Source organism: Pristiophorus japonicus, unplaced genomic scaffold, assembly GCF_044704955.1.
Source record: "Pristiophorus japonicus isolate sPriJap1 unplaced genomic scaffold, sPriJap1.hap1 HAP1_SCAFFOLD_61, whole genome shotgun sequence".
NCBI classification, from domain to species: domain Eukaryota; kingdom Metazoa; phylum Chordata; class Chondrichthyes; family Pristiophoridae; genus Pristiophorus; species Pristiophorus japonicus.
In genome coordinates this window covers 257235-268924 of record NW_027254520.1, presented here as the reverse complement: position 1 = coordinate 268924, position 11690 = coordinate 257235, and the positions used below count along the sequence as shown (strand labels likewise).

At 48.0% G+C, this 11690-nt stretch overlaps 1 pseudogene; it reads left to right on the top strand.

Annotated features, from left to right (window-relative positions):
• Positions 1-227: 227 nt before the first annotated feature.
• Positions 228-645, top strand: LOC139255455 (histone H2A type 1-H-like; annotated as a pseudogene).
• The last annotated feature ends 11045 nt before the right edge of the window (positions 646-11690 follow it).

The window sequence follows — 11690 nt, the reverse complement described above, 5'->3', positions numbered from 1 at the left end:
TTATTGGGGCTATTTTTGTATTTCTAAATCTTTGGAGGACTGACTTTTGTGGAGAGTAATTTTCACTGTCGGGCTAAACACGTTCTGATTGGACTTCGGAAAAGACCAATGAAATTCACCACAGAGCGGACCAATTACAAGTTCGCTCCCTGCATTCCTCCAGAAGGTATAAGAAAGGCAGATGTGGAGGAGTTTTCATTCTTTTTCTGAACATGTGGATTGTGGAAATGTCGCGAAGAGGAAAAACCGGTGGTAAAGCTCGGGCCAAGGCCAAGTTTCGCTCCTCCAGGGCCGGACTGCAGTTCCCTGTGGGCCGTGTTCACAGGCTTCTGCGGAAGGGGAACTATGCTGAGAGTATGGGTGCTGGAGACCGAGTCTGCACGGCTGCTGTGTTCAAGTATCTGACCGGCTGAAATCCTGGAGCTGGCCGGCAACGCGGCCCGCGACAACAAGAAGACCCCCACCATCCCCAGATACCTGCAGCTGGCCATCGCAACGAGGATGCTGGGAAAGGTGACCATCGCTCAGGGCAGGGTGCTGCCTAATATCCAGGCTGTGCTGCTGCCCAAGAAAACCACCAGTGCGTCCAAGAGCAAGTAAAACAGACGGGATTTAATTTAATAATTCAAAGGCACTTTTCAGAGCCACTCACAGTATTTGTGAAAGGGCTTCTTAATATTCTTTGGATCACAATTATCCCAGATCAAACTTATCATGTTAGTTCCTAAATTTTATGTTGAAATCCATTTGCTACAATTTTGCCCATTAAATGTATCTGGCAATATTATTAATTTCATGGTTTCCACCGACACTGCCTACAATGCCTGATGCTGACAGATTCAGAATAAAGCCTTTCTTACATAAGAGAAATTGATAGTTGGAAGCTGAAACGAATACTGAGTTTAGAAATTGATCGGTACAGAGTAAAACGATGCGAACACAATAGAGCGTGACGGGTATAGAGTAGACCCCAGATCCTAGCGATGGACTGATACAGAGTAAACCACACACTCAGACACCAAGCAGTGAGATAGACTGAAACCAGCACGCAATTAACAGAAATTGGCAGATTCAGAATAAAACCAACACTCTAATATCAGACACTGACAGATACAGAGATACGCCACATTCAGACGCCAGAAAGGGACAAATACAGTGTAAAATCCACACTCCTGTACCAGACACCAAACATATGTTTTCTATATTTATCTGTCAATGGACCAGATAGTGAAAGTAGCAGAATCTGTCCTATAATAACCAGTCAGTCCCAAAATGAAACTGCACCGGGGATTGAAAGTGTCAATATCTATCATACACTCATCTGGCAATCAGAATCTGTCATATCGATTCAAAGAATGAGAGAGGCAGTATCTATCTAACACTCACCTGTCACATAGTATCAGAGAATGAGAGAGGCAGTATCTATCCAACACTCACCTGTCACATAGTGTTAGAGAATAACAGGCAGTATCTATCCAACACTCCCCTGACAGCCCAACTGTCACAGTGTACCAGAGACTGAGAGATAACATATGTTAAGAAATATATCCCACACTGATAGCAGTATCAGAGAATGACAGGTACAGTAGCTATCCCATATTCCGCAGTCATTCCCGCAGTGACACACAGTACCAGAGAGTGAAAGTGCATGTATTCCTATACTCCCCTGTCCATAACACGCTGACACTGTACTAGAGTATGAGAGATACAATAACTATCCTACACTGAACAGTAATCTCCACACTGACACGCTGTACCAGTGAGTGACGGGCAGTGTCTATCCTACAATCCCCTGCCTATCGCACACTGACACACTGTATCGTGTAAGGACAGATACAGTAATATCCTACACTGACCAAGGAATCGCACTGGCACACTGTATCAGGGAAGGACAGATGCAGTAAATATCCTACACTGACAAGGAATCCCACTGACACATTGTATCAGGGATGGAGAGATACAGTAACGATCCTACACTGACCAAGGAATCTCACTGACACACTGTATCAGGGAAGGACAGATGCAGTAAATATCTTACAGTGACCAAGGAATCCCACTGACAAACTGTAGCAGGGAAGGACAGACACAGTAAATATCCTACACTGACCAAGGAATCCCACTGACACACTGTACCAGGGAATGAAAGATACAGTAACTAACCTACCCTGACCAAGGAATCCCACTTGCACACTGTATCAGGGAAGGACAGACACAGTAACTATCCTACACTGACCAAGGAATCCGACTGACACACTGTATCAGGAAAGGACAGACACAGTAAATATTCTACACTGACAAGGAATCCCACTGACACTTTGTATCAGGGAAGGACAGACACAGTAACTAACCTACCCTGACCAAGGAATCCCACTTACACACTGTATCAGGGAAGGGCAGGCACAGTAACTATCCTATACTGACCAAGGAATTCCACTGACACACTGTATCAGGGAATGACAGATACAGTAAATATCCTACACTGACCAAGGAATCCCACTGACACATTGTATCAGGGAAGGACAGATACAGTAACTATCCGACACTGACCAAGGAATCCCACTGACACACTGTATCAGGGAAGAACAGATGCAGTAACTAACCTACCCTGACCAAGGAATCCCACTGACACACTGTATAAGGGAAGGACAGACACAGTAACTATCCTACACTGACCAAGGAATCCCACTGACACACTGTATCAGGGAAGGACAGACACAGTAACTATCCTACACTGACCAAGGAATCGCATTGATACGCTGTACCAGGGAAGGACAGGCACAGTAACTATCCTACACTGACCAAGGAATGCCACTGATACACTGTATCAGGGAAGGACAGACACAGTAACTATAATACACTGACCAAGGAATCCCACTGACACGCTGTATCAGGGAAGGACAGACACAGTAACTATCCTACACTGACCAAGGAATCCCATTGGCACGCTGTACCAGAGTGACAGCGGCTCTGATTAACCCCACTGTTCACACTAAAATCGGGTGTGCGCGTCCTACTTTTAACGGTTGTTTTGAGTTTTCAGCCGGACCAACAAAATATTTTGCAAAGGTTTTAAGGTGAACATAAACATGATTCTGAGGTACCTCTGTCGAATTTGAAATGGTTTCTGTTGAATGATTGTCACGTGTTGCAGCACTAAATTTCAGCCTGCAGATGGCAACAACCTCTAATAGTTTGGAGTGTGCGGATTGTGTCCACACATCCAGACCGCCGTGAGTCTAGTGCTGCCCGGCGAGCTGGCCAAGCACGGGGTGACCTAGTACTCCAGCTCCAAGTAAATCTGCACGATGTACAGACAAAAAAACACAGATAACACAACGGCTCTTTTAAGAGCCACCCACAGCCTCTCTGATGGAACCGCAAGTTCAAAGCATTCCAGCCAACGTCCGTCCAATGAGCCAATCTTCAGAAAAACAGTAATACTGCCCCATTTTAATATTTGTTTCTGTCGAACCTAATATATATCAAGAAAATCACTTCTATTCGAACTCGGCTAAATGTTTAAAATTGAATTTAAAATCAGTTCACTTGAGACGAGTAGTTTGTTGTGTGAATGAAATGGGAGTTGGTCTTACCGCAGGTAAAGGGTACACAGCAAGATAGGGGATGGGTGACGAACAGGAAGAGCAGCGGAAGGAAGGAAGTGCAGGGGTCCCCTGTGGTCATCCTCCTGCAAAACAGATACGCCGCTTTGGGTACTGTTTAGGGGGATGAATCATCAGGGGAGAGTAGCAGCCGCCAAGTTCATGGCACCGTGGGTGGCTCTGCTGCACAGGAGGGCAGGAAAAAGAGTGGGAGAGCTATAGTGGTAGGGGATTCTATTGTAAGGGGAACAGATAGACGATTCTGCGGCCGCAACCGAGACTCCAGCATGATATGTTGCCTCCCTGGTGCAAGGGTTAAAGATGTCCTCAGCGGGTGCAGGACATTTTTATGGAAGAGGATGAACAGCCAGTTTTCGTGGTGCATATAGGTACCAGCGATATAGGTAATAAACGGTATCAGGTGCTACAAGATGAATTTAGGGAGCTAGGAGCTAAATTAAAAAGTAGGACCTCAAAAGTAGTAAACTCGGGATTGCTACCAGTGTCACGTGCAAGTCAGAGTAGGAATCGCAGGATAGCTCAGATGAATACGTGGCTTGAGGAGTGGTGCAGAAGGGAGGGATTCAAATTCCGGGGCATTGGAACCGGTTCTAGGGGAGGTGGGAGCAGTACAAACCGGACGGTCTGCACCAAGGCAGGACCGGAACCAATGTCCTGGGGGAGTGTTTGCTGGTGCTGTTGGGGAGGATTAAACTAACATGGCAGGGGGATGGGACTCTATGCAGGGAAACAGAGGGAAGCAGAATGGGTGCAGCAGTAAAATATCGAAACAAAAAAATTAAAAGTGGAGGGCAGAAAAACCTATGGCAAAAAGCAAAAAGGGCCACATTACAGCAAAATTCTAAACGAGCAAAGCGTGTTAAAAAGACAAGCGAAGGCTCTGTGCCTCAATGCGAGGAGTATTCAGAATAAGGTGGAAGAATTAATTGCGCAGATAGCAGATAATGGATATGATGTAAATGCCATCACGGAGACATGGCTCCAGGATGGCCACGACTGGGAACTCAACATAAAGGTATATTCAACATTTCGGTAGGATAGACAGAAAGGAAAATGAGGGAGGATGGCATTGCTGGTTAAAGAGGAAATAAATGCAATAGTAAGGAAGGACATTAGCTTGGATGAAGTGGAATCAGTAAGTGTGGAGCTGTGGAATTCCAAAGGGCTGAAAATGCTAGCGGGAGTTATGTACAGACCACCAAACAGTAGTAGTGAGGTTGGGGACAGCGTCAAACAAGAAATTAGGGATGCGTGCAATAAAGGTACAACAGTTATCATGGGCGACTTTAATCTACATATTGATTGGGCTAACCAAACTGGTAGCAATGCGGTGGAGGAGGATTTCCTGGAGTGTATTATGGATGGTTTTCTAGACCAATATGTCGAGGAACCAACTAGAGGGCTGGACATCCTAGACTGGGTGATATGTAATGAGAAGGGACTAATTAGCAATCTTGTTGTGCGAGGCCCCTTGGGGAAGAGTGACCATAATATGGTAGAATTCTTTATTAAGATGGAGAGTGACACAGTTAATTCAGAGACGAGGGCCCTGAACTTAAGGAATGGTAACTTCGATGGTATGAGGCGTGAATTGGCTAGAATAAACTAGCAAATAATACTTAAAGGGTTGACAGTGGATAGGTAATGGTAAACATTTAAAGATCACATGGATGAACTTCAACTATTGTACATCCCTGTCTGGAGTTAAAATAAAACGGCGAAGGTTGCTAAACCGAGGCTGACAGAGGAAATTAAGGATAGTGTTAAATCCAAGGAAGAAGCATATAAATTGGCCAGAAAAAGCAGCAAACCTGAGGACTGGGATGAATTTTGAATGCAGCAGAGGAGGAAAAAGGCTTTAATTATCAGGGGAAAATAGATTATGAGTGGAAGCTTGCCGGGAACATAAAAACTGACTGCAAAAGCATCTATAGTTATGTGAAGAGAAAAAGATAAGTGAAGACAAATATAGATCCTTTGCAGTCAGATTCAGGTGAATGTATATTATAAAGTATAATACATTTGTTCTGTCTTCACGAAGGAAGACAAAAATAACCTTCCGGAAATACTAGGGGACCGAGGGTCTAGCGAGAAGGAGGAACTGAAGGTAATCCTTATTAGTCAGGAAATTATGTTAGGGAAATTGATGGGATTGAAGGCCGATACATCCCGAGGGCCTGATAGTCTGCATCCCAGAGTACTTAAGGAAGTGAACCTAGAAATCGTGGATGTATTGGTGATCATTTTCCAACATTCGATAGGCTCTGGATCAGTTGCTATGGATTGGAGTGTAGCTAATGTAGCCGCACTTTTTAAAAAAGGAGGGAAAAAGAAAACAGGGAATTAGAGTCTGACATTGATAGTGGGGAAAATGCTGGAATCAATTATTAAAGATGTAATAGCAGCGCGTTTGGAAAGCAGTAACAGGATCAGTCCAAGTTAGCATGGATTTATGAAAGGGTAATCATGCTTGACAAATCTTCTAGAATTTTTTCAGGATGTAACTAGTAGAGTGGACAATGGAGAACCAGTGGATGTGGTGTATTCGAACTTTCAAAAGGCTTTTGACAAGGTCCCACACAAGAGATTGGTGTGCAAAATTAAAGCACACAGCATTGGGAGTAAAGTATTGACGTGGATAGAGAACTGATTGGCAGACAGAAAGCAAAGAGTAGGAATAAACAGGTCCTTTTCAGAACGGCAGGCAGTTACGATTGTGGTAACGCAAGGTTCAATGCTGGGACCCGAGCTATTTACAATATACATTCATGATTCAGATGAAGGAATTGAATGTAATATCTCCAAGTTTGCAGATGACACTAAGCTAGGTGTCAGTGCGAACTGTAAGGAGGATACTAAGAGGCTATAGGTTGATTTGGACAGGTTAGGTGATTGTGCAAGTGCATGGCACATGCAGTATAATGTAGATAAATGTGAGTTATCACTTTGGTGACAAAAACAGGAAAGCAGAATATTATCTGAATGGTGACAGATTAGGAAAATGGGAGGTGCAACGAGACCTGGGTGTCATGGTACATCAGTCATTGAAAGTTGACATGCAGGTACAGCAGGCGGTGAAGAAGGCAAATGGCATGTTGGCCTTCATAGCGAGATGAATTGAGTATCGGAACAGGGAGGTCTTACTGCAGTTGTACAGGGCCACACCTTGTATATTGTGTACAGTTTTGGTCTCCTAATATGAGGAATGACATTCTTGCTATTGACGGAGTGCAGTGAAGGTTCACCAGACTGATTCCTGGGATGACTGGATTAAAATATGAAGAAAGACTGGATCGACGAAGCTTATATTCGCTGGAATTTGGAAGAATGAGAGGGGATCTCATAGAAACATATAACATTCTGACGAGATTGGACAGGTTAGACGCAGGAAGAATGTTTACGATGTTGTGTACGTCCAGAACCAGGGACACAGTCTAAGGATAAGGGCTAAGTCATTTCGGACCGAGATGAGGAAAATCTTCTTCACTCAGAGAAATGTGAACCTGTGGAATTGTCTCGGAAAAAAAGTTATTCAGCCCAGTTTGTTAGATATATTGAAAAGGGAGTTGGATGTGTACCCTTTCGGCTAAAGGAATCAAGGGGTTTGGAGATAAATCAGGAATGAGTACTGAAGTTGCATGATCAGCCAAAATAATATTAAATGGTGCTGCAGGCTCGAAAGGCCGAATGGCCTATTCCTGCACTTATTTTCTATGTTTCTATGACCCTTTGCCGTTTGCAACCGGTTCCTCAGCCAAACGTCCAATGACCCTCTGCAACTTGGCCCTCAGCCACTGGTCCCTTAGCCCTCAGCCACCAGTTATTTCACTCTCAGCAACAAGGTACCTGGCCCTTAGCAAACAGTCCCTTGGCCTTTAGCAACCGGTCCCTGGCTCACAGTAACCAACACTTGACCCTCAGCCACTAGTCCCTTCAAGCTCAGCCACACGATCCTTAGCCCTCAGCTACCAGTCGTTTCGCACCTAGCAGCAAGCACTTGGACCATACCAACCATTCCCTTGGCCATTAGCAACCGGTCTCTTGGCCCGTAGCAGCCAGTCCCCTGGCCCTCAACCACCACAAGCACCCTTGGCCCACAGCAACCAACACATGGCCCTTGACAACCGGTCCCAAAGCCCTCGGGAACCGGTCCCATGGCCCTTAGCAACCGGCTCTTGGCCCTTAGCAACAGGTCTCTTGGCCCTTAGCAATTGGCCCCTTGGCCCTTAGCAACAGGTCTCTTGGCCGTCAGCCACCAGTCACTTGGCCCTTAGCAAACCGTCACATGGCCCTTAGCAAACGGTCTCTTGGCCCCAAGCAACCAGTCCTTTGGCCCTTAGCAGAGGCTCCCTTGGCCCACAGCAACCAACACTTGAGTCTTAGCAACTGGTGCTTTGGCCCTCAGCCACCAGCCCCTTGGCTCTCAGTCACCGGTCATTTGCCCCTCAAAAACCTGTCTCTTGTCCTTTAGCAACCGGTCCCTTTGCCCTTAGCAACCAGTCCATTGGCCCTTGGCAAGCGGTTCCTTGGCTCAAAGCAACTGGTCTCCTGGCCCTCAACCACCATCGCTTTGCCCTCAGCCACCAGTAACTTGGCCCTCTGCAACCGGTCCTTTGGTCCTTAGCAACCAGTCCCGTGGAGCTTAGCAGACAATCCCATGGCCCTCAGCCACCAGTCCCATGGCCTCGGCAACAAGTCGCTTAGCCCTCAGCAGCTGGTCCATTGCCGCTCAACAACCGGAACCTTGCCGCTTAGCAGACAACCCTTGGCCTCAGCAACCGGTCCCTTAGTCAAACGTCCATTGGCCCTCAGCAACTTGGCCCTCAGCAACTTGGCCCTCAGCAACCAGCCCCTTGGCCCTCCGCAACCAGCCCCTTGGCGGTTAGCAGCCAACACTTGCCACTTAGCATCAGGTCCCTTCGCCCTGAGCAACCGGCCCTTAGCCCTCAGCCACTGGGCGTTTCGCTCTTAGCAACAAGATACTTGGCTCTTAGTGTTAATACGGATTCTTTTTCCCTCAATCTGGTTCAGCAAATACACTGACGCGAACACCTCTTTGCCTTTTCTGTAAAAGACCTTCACTGAAGATTCTAATCCCGGCCGGGACTTGTCAAGACAAAGGGACACTCTCAATCAGAGCCTGTTTACCTATCCCTGGACAAGCCCCTTTACAGCGCGAAAAGCACAGTAGTTATACATTTTCAAAACAGAACACATTTGATTAGCACTTGGTCTATCCAATCCCTTTTTGCCTCCCCCCCCCTCCCCCCGAGTACGTCCAATGGCAGGCAAGAAAGTCTCCCAATTAAGGCTGGTGTCAGGGTCAGGTTAGTTATAGCTTTGCTACACTGTTTTCCCTTATCAGTAAAGCACCCAATTAGTTTCCCTTCCTCATTATCAGCATAAGCCATTACTTTTCTCCCCCTATCTAGGATTGCTTTCTTTCTTTGTGCATCCTTGTGTCTTTCTCATGATCCGTGTTTAACCTCAAACTAAACTCTTGGTAACCTCTTTCTTTTCTGTTGATTCTGCAGTTGTCTGCATCTTGACATTTCTTTAGCTATTTTCCCATGATTCCCTATCTCCATCCTTTTGCCACATTCTCTATCCAACTACCACATTCACAACCCTTCTTTACACATTCTCATTAGCAACCTGTCCCTTGGGCCTAAGCAACCGATGCCCTAACCCTTAGCGACAAGTCGCTTGACACTCAGCCGCCCGATCCTTGGCCCTTAGCAACCCGTTCCTTGGCCCTTAGCAACCAGTTCCTTGGCCCTTAGCAACCAGTCCCATGGCCCTTAGCAGCCGGTCCCTTGGCACTTATGCAGTATAATGTGGATAAATGTGAGGTTATTCACTTTGGTAGCAAAAACAGGACGGCAGATAATTATCTGAATGGTGACAGATTAGTAAAATGGGAGGTGCAAAGTGACCTGGGTGTCATGGTACATCAGTCATTGAAGGTAGGCATGCAGGTACAACAGGCAGTAAAGAAAACAAATGGCATGCTGGCCTTCATAGCGAGGGGATTTGAGTAATGTAGCAGGGAGGTCTTACTGCAGTTATATCGGGCCTTGGTGAGACCATACCTTGAGTATTGTGTTCAGTTGTGGTTCTCCTAATCTTAGGAAGGACGAGCTTGCTATTGAGGGAGAGCAGCGAAGGTTCACCAGACTGATTCCCGGGATGGCAGGACTGACATATTAGGAAAGACTGGATCGGCTCGGCTTATACTCACTGAAATTTAGAAGAATGACAGGTGATCTCAAAGAAACTTTTAAAATTCTGATGGGACTGGACAGGTTAGATGCAGGAAGAATGTTCCCGATGTTGGGGAAGTCCAGAACCAGGGGTCACACTCTAAAGATAAGGGGTAAGCCATATAGGACCGAGATGAGGAGAGACTTTTTCACCCAGAGAGTTGTGAATCTGTGGAATTCTTTACTATAGAAAGTTGTTGATTCCAGTTCATTGGGCATATTCAAAAGGGAGATAGATGTCACCTTTACGGATAAAAGATCAGGGGATATGGAGGCAAGGCAGGGGTGGGGTATTGAGGTTGTATGATCAGCCATGATCATTTTGAATGGTAGTGCAGGCTCGAAGGGCCGAATAGCCTATTCCTGCACCTATTTTCCAGGTTTCATTGTTTAGCCACTGGTCCCTTGGCTCTTAGCAACCGGTCCCTTGGTCCATAGCAACCAGTCTCTTGATGCTAAGAAAACGGTCCCTTGGCCCTTAGCAACCGGTCTCTTGGCCGTTGGCAGCCAACACTTGCCACTTAGCCCTCAGCCACTGGTGGTTTCGCTCTAAGCAGCAAGGCACTTGGCCCTTAGCAACCAGTCTGTTGGCCCATAGCAACTGGTCCCTTGCTCCATAGCAACCAACACTTGGCTCTTCGCAACCGGTGCCTTGGCCCTCAGCCACCAGAAACTTCATGCTCAGCCACCCGATCCCTAGCCCTCAGCCACCAGTCGTTTCGCTCCTTGCAGCAAGGCACTTGGGCCTTACGAACCAGTCCCTTGGCCCTTAGCAACTGGTCCCTTGGCCCTTAGCAACTGGTCTCTATTCCCTTAGCAACTGGTCCCTTGGCCCTCTGCCACCAGTGCTAAGGATCTCAGCAACCAGTCACTTGGGCCTTGGCACCCACTTATTGCATCTAAGCAAACAGTCCCTTGGCCCTGAACCACCATGGCTTATACCTCAGCCACCGTTCCCTCAGCCCTCTGCCACCATTCCCTTTGTCCTCCGCAACCGGTCCCGTGGCCCTCATCAACTGGTCCCCAGGCCCACATCAACCGGTCACCTGGCCCTCATCAACCGGTCCTCTGGCCCTCATCAACCGGTCCTGTGGCCCTCATCAACCGGTCACCTGGCCCTCATCAACCGGTCCTCTGGCCCTCATCAACCGGTCCTCTGGCCCTCATCAACCGGTCCTCTGGCCCTCATCAACCGGTCCTGTGGCCCTCATCAACCGGTCACCTGGCCCTCATCAACCGGTCCTCTGGCCCTCATCAACCGGTCCCCTGGCCCTCATCAACCGGTCCCGTGGCCCTCGTCAACTGGTCCCCAGGCCCACATCAACCGGTCCCCTGGCCCTCATCAACCGGTCCCCTGGCCCTCATCAACCGGTCCTCTGGCCCTCATCAACCGGTCCTCTGGCCCTCATCAACCGGTCCCCTGGCCCTCATCAACCGGTCCCCTGGCCCTCATCAACCGGTCCCCTGGCCCTCATCAACCGGTCCCCTGGCCCTCATCAACCGGTCCTCTGGCCCTCATCAACCGGTCCCGTGGCCCTCATCAACCGGTCCCGTGGCCCTCATCAACCGGTCCTCTGGCCCTCAACAACAGGTCTGCTGGCCCTCATCAACCGGTCACTTGGCCCTCATCAACCGGTCCCGTGGCCCTCATCAACCGGTGCCCTGGCCCTCATCAACCGGTCCCCTGGCCCTCCTCAACCGGTCCCGTGGCCCTCATCAACCGGTCCCCTGGCCCTCATCAACCGGTCCCGTGGCCCTCATCAACCGGTCCTCTGGCCCTCATCAACCGGTCCCCTGGCCCTCA